The sequence below is a fragment of the Lissotriton vulgaris genome, chromosome 2_1 (assembly GCF_964263255.1).
Source record: "Lissotriton vulgaris chromosome 2_1, aLisVul1.2, whole genome shotgun sequence".
NCBI classification, from domain to species: Eukaryota; Metazoa; Chordata; class Amphibia; order Caudata; family Salamandridae; genus Lissotriton; species Lissotriton vulgaris.
In genome coordinates this window covers 1,965,267,068-1,965,280,253 of record NC_141687.1, presented here as the reverse complement: position 1 = coordinate 1,965,280,253, position 13,186 = coordinate 1,965,267,068, and the positions used below count along the sequence as shown (strand labels likewise).

Below are 13,186 nucleotides of genomic sequence, written 5' to 3'. Positions count from 1 at the left end.
AAGAAAAGGAGAGGAGCTAGCAGATGCGAAGTATGGTGCTTTGGTTTAGAGGATTAAAGCACATGGGAGATGTTACCGTCAATGCGTGACCCACAAGAAGTCGATTTTAAGAGAGTTCCCGAATTTCAGGAAGTCTCTTTCCGGTTGCAAGTTGAGATTACAAATAACAATGGTTTTTAATTTTTTTAAATAAAAGTTATTGTAATTTATAATGGCAATAGCTTAAACTTTTGTAAATAACTTTTGTGAAGATTATGTTCAGTGTATTTTGTGTTGAAAATCCAAGATCAGAAGAGAAATATTAACATCTTTTTGTGACATGTGTAATAAAGCTTGAAACATTGAGAGAACATATTTGAACCAGTTGTTGTTGAATGGTTGCACAGATTGATGCTGTGGTGGCGCTGAGTGATATGGTGGCGAACGAGTGATGCTGTGGCATTCAGTGATGCTGTGGTAGCGCATAGTGATGTTGTGGTGCCCCTGAGTGATGCTGTGGTGGTGCTGGGTGATGCTGTATGCTATGCTACGTTTTGTTTTGCTATCCTATGTTTTGTTTTGTTATGCTATGCTGTGTTTTGTTATGCTATGCTATGTTTTGCTATGCTATGCTTGGTTATGCTGTATTTTGTTATGCTGGGCTATGTTTTGTTGCGTTTGGTATGCTATGCTAGGTTTTGCTATGCTATGATATGTTTTGTTATGCTATGTTTTGTTGCGTTTTGTTAAGCTAAGCTATGTTTTGTTGTGTTTTGCTATGTTTTGTTATGCTATGTGTTGTTGTGTTTTGCTATGCTATGCTTTGTTTTTTGTGTTGTGGTATGCTATGCTATGTTTTGCTATGCTGTGATATGTTTTGTTATGCTAAGCTTTGCTATGCTATCTTTTGTTTTGTTATGCTATGTTTTGTTGTGTTTTGTTATGCTATGCTATGCTTTGTTATGCTATGTTTTGCTTTCCTATGCTTTGTTATGCTATGTTTTGTTTTGCTATTCTATGCTTTGTTATGCTATGCTATGTTTTGTTTTGCTATCCTATGCTTTGTTTTGCTATTCTATGCTTTGTTATGCTATGCTATGTTTTGTTTTGCTATCCTATGCATTGTTTTGTTATGCTATGCTATGTTTAGTTTTGCTATCCTATGCTTTGTTTGTTAGGCTATGCTTTGTTATGTTATGCTGTTTTGTTGCATTTTGCTATGCTATGTTTTGTTATGCTATGTTTTGTTGTGTGTTATTATGCTATGCTTTGTTTTGCTATGCTATGTTTTGTTATGCTATGCTAAGCTTTGTTATGCTATGCTATGTTGTGTTGTGTTATGCAATGCTATATGTTTTGTTATACTATGCTTTGTTATACTATGTTTTGTTAGGCTTTGCTATGTTTTGTTGTGGTTTGTTATGCTATGCTATGCTTTGTTGTGTTTTGCTATGTTTTGTTATTCTATGCTTTGTTATGCTAGGTTTTGTTCTGGTAGGTTTTGTTTTGTTATACTATGCTATGTTTGTTATGCTATGCTATGTTTTGTTGTGTCTTGTTATGATGTCATGCTATGCTTTGTTTTGTTATGCTGTTTTGTTCTGCTATGTTTTGCTGTGTTTTGTTATGCTATGCTTTGTTATGCTATGCTTTGTTTTGTTATGCTATGCTTGGTTTTGTTATGCTATGCTATGTTTTGTCATGCTATGTTTTTTGTTATAATGTCATGCTATGCTTTGTTTTGTTATGCTAGGTTTTGTTTAGGTATGCTAGGTTTTGTTATGCTATGGTTTTTATGCTATACTTTGTTTTGCTATGCTATGTTATGCTATGCTATGTTTTGCTGTGCTATGCTTTGTTATGCTTTGCTTTGTTTTGCTATGCTATGTTTTGTCATGCTATGTTTTTTGTTATGATGTCATGCTATGCTTTGTTTTGCTATGCTATGTTTTGTTGTGCTATGTTTTGTTATTCTATGCTACACTCTGTTTTGTTGCGATATGCTATGCTTTGTTATGCTATGCTATGTTTTGTTATGCTATGTTTTGTTGTGTTTTTATGCTATGCTATGCTTTGTTATTCTATGCTATATTTTCTTATGCTATTTTTTGTGTTTTGTTAAGCTATACTTTGTTATGCTATGTTTTGTTTTGTTATGCTATGTTTTGTTATGCTATGCTTTGTTTTGCTATGCTATGCTATGTTTTGTTATGCTATGTTTTTTATGCTATGCTATGTTTTGTGTTATGTTTTGTTATGCTTTGTTTTGTTATGCTTTGCTTTATTTTGTTATGCTTTGCTCTGTTATGCTATGTTTTGTTTTGCTATGTTATGTTAAGTTGTGCTATGCTATGTTTTGTTATGCTATTTTTTGTGTCTTCTTATGCTACGTTGCTATTTTTTGTGTCTTCTTATGCTACGTTTTTTGTGTTTTGTTATGCTAAACTATGTTTTGCTATACTATGCTATGTTTTGTTGTCTTTTGTTATGCTATGTTTTGTTATGCTATGTTTTGCTATACTATGCTTTGTTATGCTATGTTTTGTTATGCTATGCTTTGTTATGTTATGCTAGGTTTTGTTCTGCTAGGTTTTGTTTTGTTATACTATGCTATGTTTGTTATGCTATGCTATGTTTTGTTGTGTCTTGTTATGATGTCATGCTATGCTTGGTTTTGTTATGCTGTTTTGTTTTGCTATGTTTTGCTACGTTTTGTTACGTTTTGTTATGCTTTGCTATGTTTTATTATGCTATGCTTTGTTTTGTTATGCTATGCTTTGTTTTGCTATATTATGCTACGCTATGTTTTGTCATGCTATGTTTTTGTTATGATGTCATGCTATGCTTTGTTTTGTTATGCTAGGTTTTGTTATGCTATGCTTTTTTATGCTATACTTTGTTTTGCTATGTTATGCTATGCTATGTTGTGCTATGTTTTGTTGTGTTTTGTTTTGCTATGCTATGTTTTGTTATACTATGCTATGTTTGTTATGCTATGCTATGTTTTGTTGTGTCTTGTTATGATGTCATGCCATGCTTTGTTTTGTTATGCTGTTTTGTTCTGCTATGTTTTGCTGTGTTTTGTTATGCTATGCTTTGTTATGCTTTGCTTTGTTTTGCTATGCTATGTTTTGTCATGCTATGTTTTTTGTTATGATGTCATGCTGTTTTGTTATGCTAGGTTTTGTTTAGTTATGCTAAGTTTTGTTATGCTATGGTTTTTTATGCTATACTTTGTTTTGCTATGCTATGTTATGCTATGCTGTGTTTTGTTGTGCTATGTTTTGTTGTGCTATGTTTTGTTATGCTATGCTATGTTTTGTTATGCTATGCTTTGTTTTGCTATGCTATGTTTTGTTGTGCTATGTTTTGTTATTCTATGCTACACTCTGTTTTGTTGCAATATGCTATGCTATGCTTTGTTATGCTATGCTGTGTTTTGTTATGCTATGCTATGTTTTGTTATATGACATGCTGTGCTTTGTTTTGTTATGCTATGTTTTGTTTTGCTATGTTTTGTTGTGTTTTATGCTATGCTATGCTTTGTTATTCTATGCTATATTTTCTTATGCTATTTTTGTTATGCTATGCTATGTTTTGTTATATGACATGCTGTGCTTTGTTTTGTTATGCTATGTTTTGTTTTGCTATGTTTTGTTGTGTTTTTATGCTATGCTATGCTTTGTTATTCTATGCTATATTTTCTTATGCTATTTTTGTTATGCTATGCTATGTTTTGTTATATGACATGCTGTGCTTTGTTTTGTTATGCTATGTTTTGTTTTGCTATGTTTTGTTGTGTTTTTATGCTATGATTTGTTATTCTATGCTATATTTTCTTATGCTATTTTTGTGTTTTGTTAAGCTATACTTTGTTATGCTAGGTTTTGTTTTGTTATGCTATGTTTTGTTATGCTATGCTTTGTTTTGCTATGCTATGCTATGTTTTGTTATGCTATTTTTTTATGCTATGCTATGTTTTGTTGTGTTATGTTTTGTTATGCTTTATTTTGTTAAGCTTTGCTCTGTTATGCTATGTTTTGTTTTGCTATGTTATGTTAAGTTGTGCTAAGCTATGTTTTGTTATGCTATTTTTCTGTGTCTTGTTATGCTACGTTTTTTGTGTTTTGTTATGCTAAACTATGTTTTGCTATGCTATGCTATGTTTTGTTGTCTTTTGTTATGCTATGTTTTGTTATGCTATGTTTTGCTATGCTATGTTTTGCTATACTATGCTTTGTTATGCTATGTTTTGTTATGCTATGCTTTGTTTTGTTATGTTATGCTAGGTTTTGTTCTGCTAGGTTTTGTTTTGTTATACTATGCTATGTTTGTTATGCTATGCTTGGTTTTGTTATGTTGTTTTGTTTTGCTATGTTTTGCTACGTTTTGCTATGTTATGCTATGCTATGTTTTGTCATGCTATGTTTTTTGTTATGATGTCATGCTATGCTTTGTTTTGTTATGCTAGGTTTTGTTATGCTATGCTTTTTTTATGCTATACTTTGTTTTGCTATGTTATGCTATGCTATGTTATGTTGTGCTATGTTTTGTTGTGTTTTGTTATGCTATGCTATGTTTTGTTATGCTATGCTTTGTTTTGCTATGCTATGTTTTGTTGTGCTATGTTTTGTTATTCTATGCTACACTGTTTTGTTGCGATATGCTATGCTATGTTTTGTTATGCTATGTTTTGTTGTTTTGTTATGCTATGTTATGTGTTGTTATGCTATGCTTTGTTTTGCTATGCTATGTTTTGCTATGCTATGCTATGCTTTGTTGTGCTATGTTTTGTTGTGTTTTTTATGCTATGCTTTGTTATTCTATGCTATATTTTCTTATGCTATTTTTTGTGTTTTGTTAACCCCTTTGCTGCGTCGAATGTTCAGCACCCAGTGCTGAACGTTCGAATAACGAGCGCTGGCCCTTCCGCCATCTGTCATGTGCAGCATTGGCAAGGTAGTGCTCGTGACGACCGTTGGCCGACGGCAGCGCTTAAGGGGTTAAGCTATACTTTGTTATGCTAGGTTTTGTTTTATTATGCTATGGTTTGTTATGCTATGCTTTGCTTTGCTATTCTATGCTATGCTTTGTTATGCTATGCTATGTTTTGTTATGCTTTGCTTTGTTTTGCTATGCTATGTTTTGTTTTGCTATGCTATGTTTTGTTTTGCTATGGTATGTTTTGTTGTGCTATGTTATGTTTTGTTATGCTATGTTTTTTTGCATTTTGTTATGCTATGTTTTTTGTGTTTTGTTATGCTAAAATATGTTTTGTTTTGCTAAAATATGTTTTGTTATGCTAAACTATGCTTTGTTATGCTATGCTATGTTTTGTTGTGTTTTGTTATGCTATGCTATGTTTTGCTATGCTATGTTTTGTTGTGTTGTGTTATGCTATGTTTTTTGTGTTTTGTTATGCTAAACTGTTTTGTTATGCTATGTTTTGTTATGCTATGCTATGTTTTGTTTTGCTATGCTATGTTTTGCTATCCTGGTGTTTGTTTGTGTGTGTGTGTGTGTGTGGTTGTGTGTGTGACCGCCCTGACTTCAATCAGCAGCGATCGCTCCCCCCACGCTTCCCTGACCTCTGGGTATCATAGCGCTCTGCATTGCTCACATTTAAATAAAATCTGCTCGGCGCTTCACTAAAAGCGCAGCGCTCTGCTTCTCTTGCCATTATCGTTGCGCTCTGCTGCTCTGCCCTCACATTGTGCATTGCTCGTGATTACGGTTGATTTCTCTTGCCATAATCGTAGAGCTCTGCTGCTCTGCCCTCACATTGTGCATTGCTCGTGATTACTGTTGATTTCTCTTGCCATAATCGTAGCGCTCTGCTGCTCTGCCCTTACATTGTGCATTGCTCGTGATTACTTTGCTTGTCCTGTGCTTCATTGAGAGCGTGGCGCTCTGCTGCTCTGTTGTCTGTCTGTGCATTGTGCTGTGCTCGCATTGACCATAATTCATTTTGTGCCTCCTAAATTTCATAACGCTATATTGGTCTCTATTTTGGATAGAGAAATATACTTTGTGCCTGACTGTGGCCCCTGTCCTATTTTCGCTTGCCTTTTGCTGCCATCTTGTTGTTGTTGTGCCTTGTAGCCCGTCCCTACAACCCGCTCCCGCCTCCCAGCTGCCCCTCCCTCGCTCCACCCCCCCCCTATATCCACTTAAGACAGTCACACCTGCGCGCAGCGGTCACGCGCAGCGGTCGCGCCCCATGCGCGCCGAAGGCGCGCCAAAGGGAGGCCTGTCTACGCCCGTCCGCGCCTGGACCGCGCCCAGCGCCAGACCCCCTGGTCCCCGCATCACCCACTCCTCCCGCATTACATACGACGCCTCCACCCTCTTAGCACTTAACCCTGGCCTACTCCCTAACTGCGCCCAAGCAGCACCAGGACACACCCATGGACCCTTCACCTGCCACTCCTGCAAATTCACCTGCATCAAGACCCACACCAAACCCACAAACACCAAACAGAGATCCAACACCAACCACCTTAAATGCATCCTTCTCAACACCCGCTCGGTTCACAAACACGCCATCGACCTTTGGAATCTACTCGACACCATTTCTCCGGACATCGCCTTCCTAACAGAAACCTGGATGAATGCCTCTTCAGCTCCAGACATCACCATAGCCATCCCGGACGGCTACAAGATCATCCGTAAGGACCGCACCATCCAAACAGGAAGAGGCATCGCCTTCGTCCACAAGAACACCATCCGCATCTCAACCACCTCAGAAGACAACCTCGCTATCGCCGAACACCTTCACTTCCAGATCCACACCAACCCCAAGACCACACTCAGAGGCACCCTCCTCTACAGGCCACCAGGACCCCGTACAAAATTCAGCGAAGACATCACTGACTTCATCACCCCACACGCCCTCCCCTCGGAAGAATACATTCTACTGGGAGACCTCAATTTCCATCTGGAAAAGAGCAACGACAGTAACACTACCACCCTTCTGGACAATCTCGCCAATCTCGGACTCAAACAACTCGTTAACACCCCCACACTCTATGCAGGACACACACTCGACCCTATCTTCACTTCCAGCAAACATATCTCCTTCACGCACACCACACCCCTCCACTGGACGGACCACAGTTGCATCCACTTCATTTACAATAAGACCACGATCCACAACCACCCTCAACCAACTCTGCGAAGAAATTGGAACAAAATCACCATCGACCAGATCGCCACATCGCTTCTTCAAAAACCCCCTGCCTATTCAACGAACCCTAACCAAGCCGCCATCAACCTCACACAATGGTTAACCCAAACCGCCGACAAACTAGCACCCTTGAAAAAACATCAAATCAAGCAAGGAAGCAAGAACGCCCCCTGGTTCAACGATGACCTTAAGAAATCCAAGAAGCTCTGTCGTTCCCTTGAGAAAACTTGGAAAAAAGACCCAAACTCTATCACTCAAGCCGCCTTCAAAAACGCCACCTGCAAACACCAACTAATCCGGACAGCCAAGAAATCAGCACTCAAAGACCGACTAGACAACAACGCCCACAACAGCAAGGAACTTTTCAACATCATCAAAGAATTCACCAACCCCACCGCCAGCTCAAACGACATCACCCCCTCTCAAGCCCTCTGCGACTCCCTCGCCTCATTCTTCCATGACAAAATCGCCGACATTCATAACAGCTTTGACAACCAACCCGTAAACCAGTCCACCCCACTCACCTCCGAACCTGTACCTCCTCCGAATAACCTTTTCGACTGGAACCCAATCACCACAGAAGACACCATTCGCCTGATGAACTCCATCCACTCAGGATCCCCTACAGACCCATGCACCCATCACATCTTCAACAAAGCAGACTCCATTATCGCACCCCATCTCCGAGACGTCATCAACTGCTCCCTCAACTCAGCCACATTCCCAGAAAGCTGGAAACACGCCAAACTCAGCGCCCTTCTGAAGAAACCCACAGCAGACCCCACCGAACTCAAAAACTACCACCCCATCTCGCTCCTCCCATTCCCTGCCAAAGTCATTGAGAAAGCCATCAACAATCAGCTCGCCGCCTTCCTCGAAACCAACAAATCACTCGACTCCTCACAGTCTGGCTTCCGAGCCAAACACAGCACCGAGACCGCCCTCATCGCAGCAACAGACGACATTCGAACACTACTGGACAATGGAGACACAGTTGCCCTCATCCTCCTTGACCTCTATGCAGCCTTCGACACAGTCTGCCATAGCACCCTGATACAACACCTCAGAAACATCAGAATTCAAGGAAAAGCATTGGACTGGATCATCTCGTTCCTCGCTGGAAGAACTCAGAGAGTCCGCCTCCCCCCTTTTAAGTCAGAGGCCACCGAAGTCATCTGCGGCGTCCCGCAAGGATCATCACTCAGCCCCACCCTCTTCAACGTCTACATGAGCCCCCTCGCAACCATCGCACGCTAACACAACCTCAACATCATCTCCTACGCTGATGACACTCAGCTGATCCTCTCACTCACCAAAGACCCAATCACCGCCAAAACCAACCTACATGAAGGGATGAAAGAAGTAGCCGAATGGATGAAGCACAGCCGTCTGAAACTGAACTCGGACAAAACGGAAGTCCTCATCTTAGGTGCATCCCCTTCCGCCTGGGACGACTCTTGGTGGCCAACGGCCCTAGGAAAAGCCCCCATACCGACGGACCACGCACGGAACCTGGGCATCATCCTGGACTCCTCACTCTCGATGACCAGACAAGTCAACGCCATCTCATCATCATGCTTCAACATCCTACGCATGCTCAAACAAGCATTTGCAATGCAATGGTCTCGGCATCATTAAAGGTAGAGCTATTGGCATTGCTCATGACATTTTTTTTCTTTAAATCAAAAATAAATGGGCATTGTCATTAACATTGCCAATACACAGCACTCTGCACTCAACAGCACACAATGCTCTGCACTCACTACTCTGCACACTCACTACTCTGCGCACTCACTACTCTGCGCACTCACTACTCTGCGCACTCACCACTCTGCGCACTCACCACTCTGCGCACTCACCACTCTGCGCACTCACCACTCTGCGCACTCACCACTCTGCGCACTCACCACTCTGCGCACTCACCACTCTGCGCACTCACCACTCTGCGCACTCACCACTCTGCACTCACCACTCACCACTCTGCACTCACCACTCACCACTCTGCACTCACCACTCACCACTCTGCACTCACCACTCACCACTCACCACTCTGCACTCACCACTCTGCACTCACCACTCTGCACTCACCACTCACCACTCTGCACTCACCACTCACCACTCTGCACTCACCACTCACCACTCTGCACTCACCACTCACCATTCTGCACTCACCACTCACCACTCTGCACTCACCACCACTCTGCACTCACCACCACTCTGCACTCACCACCACTCTGCACTCACCACTACTCTGCACTCACCACCACTCTGCACTCACCACCACTCTGCCCTCACCACTCTGCCCTCGCCACTCTGCCCTCGCCACTCTGCCCTCGCCACTCTGCCCTCGCCACTCTGCCCTCGCCACTCTGCCCTCGCCACTCTGCCCTCACCACTCTGCCCTCACCACTCTGCACTCACCACCCCGCACTCACCACCCCGCACTCACCACCCCGCACCCCCTCTCAAGAGCAGGCACCGCGCGCCGGGGGAGACATGGAACATCAGCTGCTGTGCTGCGAGGTGGAAACTATCCGAAGGGCTTACCTGGATCAGCACCTCCTGAACGACAGGGTGCTGCACACCATGCTGAAGGCGGAGGAGAACTGCCCGCCGTCCGCTTCCTACTTTAAGTGCGTGCAGCGTGAAGTGCAACCCTACATGCGGAAGATCGTGGCCACCTGGATGCTGGAGGTTTGTGAAGAGCAGAAATGTGAAGAGGAGGTGTTCCCATTAGCCATGAATTACTTGGACAGATTTTTGTCGGTGGAACCGCTGAAGAAAAACAGATTGCAGCTGCTGGGGGCTACCTGCATGCTCGTGGCCTCAAAAATGAAAGAAACCATTCCTCTAACGGCGGAAAAACTTTGCATTTATACTGATAACTCCATCGGACCCGACGAATTAGTGCAAATGGAGCTGTTGACGCTGAACAAACTCAAGTGGGACTTGGCCTCTGTCACCCCTCACGATTTCATTGAACATTTCCTTTCCAAAATGCCCCTCGGCGAGGACACGAGGCAGATTATCCGCAAGCACGCTCAGACTTTTGTGGCACTCTGCGCGACAGACATCAAGTTCATTTCCAACCCTCCCTCCATGATCGCGGCAGGCAGCGTGGCAGCAGCCGTCCAAGGTCTTCACCTCGGCAACACCAACAGCTTCCTCTCCTACCAGTGCCTCACGCATTTCCTGTCCCAGGTCATCAAGTGCGACCCGGATTGTTTACGGGCCTGCCAAGAGCAAATTGAATCGCTGCTAGAATCCAGTCTGCGTCAGGCACAGCAACACAACGTGTCAGAGCGCAAAAATGCTGATGAAGAGGAAGGCCTGTCCTGCACTCCCACCGATGTGCGAGACGTGAACATTTGAAGGGACTTGTGGAAGTCATTTGCTGGCCTACACAGTAGTGGAGCATGGGCGTAGGAGAGGCGCCGACTGATAAGCCCATATGCCTCGTCCTGCTCACTCAGAGAAAACCCTTTTTTCACCTACCTGGGCAGTTGCATCAGTTAATGTAGTAGATTCTGCCTGTGCAATGTACCAGCGTGTTTGTGATTGGGTTATTTGCTGTTGTGGGTCTCCAATCACGCTCCTACATAGTTTCTGAAAAAGCTTTTAGTATCGCGGCCGCCCCGGAAGTCAGGCACGGTCGCCTGTGACGGGGCGGGGCCACGTTCAGACCGGAAGAGGAGGCAGGCGGAGTCGTTGCGTCTCGCGGCCCGGGGCTCCTGTGAGCCGTGTAAAGCCCCGGGGCCGCGCCAGCAGGAGGTTGGGCGCCGCGTGCTGAGGTAAGGTAAGTTCCAAAAGGCTGGAGCGCGATTGGTGCACTTGTGTGTGTGTATGCTCGTGTGTGTGTGTGTATGTATGTGTGCGACGGTGACGGCGGGGGAGGGGGGGCCTCGGTGCACTTGTGTGTGTGCGCGCGTGTGTGTATGAGTCAGGGGTGGTGTCTCTGTATGTATGTATGTGCGTGCGTGCATGGGCGCTTGTGTGTGTGTGTATGCGCATGCGTGTGTGGTGCTTGCGCTTCCCAGGAGACAGCGCCTGGCCACAGCGCGCGTTCCAGTTACAAATCGCCTGGAAGGATGCGCGTGGCCGGGACTGTCTCCTGGGAATGATAGTTGCTGACAAAAGATCTCGGCGGAGACGCGCTTCCGCTCGTTGACGCCGAGACCTAAAAAACATTTCGCTGGATCCCCACCGAAACAAGAAAAACAGTCACCCACGCACTGGCTACAAGCCGTCTGGACTACGGAAACACCCTTTACGCCGGTACCACCGCAAAACTGCAGAAAAAACTCCAACGCATCCAAAATGCTTCAGCCAGACTCATACTAGACATCCCCCGCACAGAACACATTTCCGTTCACCTGAAAGACCTTCACTGGCTCCCCGTCAACAAGAGGAGAACGTTCCGTCTCCTCACCCAGGTACACAAAGCCCTATACGAACTTGGACCTGATTGTCTCAACTCGCGCCTTTCCTTTTACACCCCTACCCGCCAGCTGCGTTTGTCCAACCAAGCCCTCGCCGCTGTTCTGCGCATCCACAAAGCCACCATGGGGGGGGAAGATCCTTCTCCTACTTAGCGGCCAAAACCTGGAATTCCCTTCCCAGCCACCTCCGCCTTACTCAAAACCACCTAGCCTTCAGAAAACAGCTTAAAACCTGGATTTTCGATAAGTAAACCCCCCCCCCCTCCTCAAGCGCCTTGAGACCCTCTGGGTATGTAGTGCGCTATATAAATTCTGACTTGACTTGACTTGTATGTGGTTGTGTGTGTGTGGGGTTGTGGTTGTGTGTGTGGGGATGTGGTTGTGTGTGTGGGGATGTGGTTGTGTGTGTGGGGATGTGGTTGTGTGTGTGTGGGGTTACGGGTGTGTGTGGGGTTGTGGGTGTGTGTGTGTGGGGTTGTGTGCGTGTGGTTGTGTTTGTGTGTGTGGGGGGGTTGTGTGTGTGGGAGGTTGTGTGTGTGGAGGGTTCTGTGTGGGGGGGTTGTTTGAGGCGGGTTGTTTGTGGCGGGTTGTGTGTGGGGGGGGTTGTGTGTGGGGGGGGGTGTGTGTGTGTGGTGGGGGATTGTGTGGTCGAAGGCGGCTGATCCCAGTGAAGTCTATGGGGCATTTTATTTGCTTGTAGGGCAAAGATGAGCTCAGGAATGGTGAAGTCCTCCTACTTAGGGTACATTCATGTGTATTCTGTTTGTGTAGATATTGCGTCAGTTTAGGTGCTGAGCAGAGAGGGAGCCTGAGTGCCTTCCAAGATGCAAACGATGGGGGTTGGGATTGGAAACACTCAAAAGTGGGTCTACATTTTTGAGCGGGTTCAAGAAATAAGGATGGTTGAGGCAGATTTTGTGGGTTGTGTGGCACGAATATAAACAGAGACAAGATAACACAAAATTATGTCTGTGTATATGAAGGAGCTATTACGTGGCGGTTACGTTATTTTGAAGAAGTGTATGATCCACCAATGCTCATGCCTACAAAATGACACGTTTTTTTTTTTATTTACGGAACTGGAAACGTAAATAAATTTTTTTTTACAACTGCTGATAGCAGAGAAAGACGGAGGGTCAGTGTGGGCAGAAGCAATGCTGAAGGCGCAGGTTGGGAGAAGTAACGCAGAGGGCCAGGGTTTGTGGTGGAAATCGCATGGAAGGAGCAGGTGAGAGTGCATGAGCAACACCAGAGGGCGGGGGCGAAGAGGAGAGCAGGGAGGTGTGGGTGAGGTGAAGTAACAGAGGGCGTGGGTTGGTAGGAGAAGCAATGGGTGAAAGAGCAGTGTTGAGCGGGTGGGGGAGAAGGACGCTGGCGACAGAGCAACATGGAAAGTAGATTGGGAGAGAGGGGCACATGAGCGACGGCTGAAAAGCAAACAACACTTATGAATATAAAAAAAATCTACGAGGCACACAACAGCAGCAATGAAAGTGCACAGAAAAAAGGGGATTAAATGGGAGTAACTGCAGCGAAAAATAAATGAATTAATGTACGAGGCACAGAAAAGCATTATTGAAAT

At 44.4% G+C, this 13,186-nt stretch overlaps 1 protein-coding gene and 1 pseudogene across 1 annotated transcript in view; one reads left to right on the top strand and one right to left on the bottom strand.

Annotated features, from left to right (window-relative positions):
- The window catches only part of ZNF710 (zinc finger protein 710), a 153,845-nt gene that overhangs the window by 49,493 nt on the left and 91,166 nt on the right, over nt 1-13,186 (bottom strand). The gene's annotated exons all lie outside the window — the stretch shown is intronic.
- On the top strand, nt 9,662-10,648 carry LOC147733570 (G1/S-specific cyclin-D1 pseudogene; annotated as a pseudogene).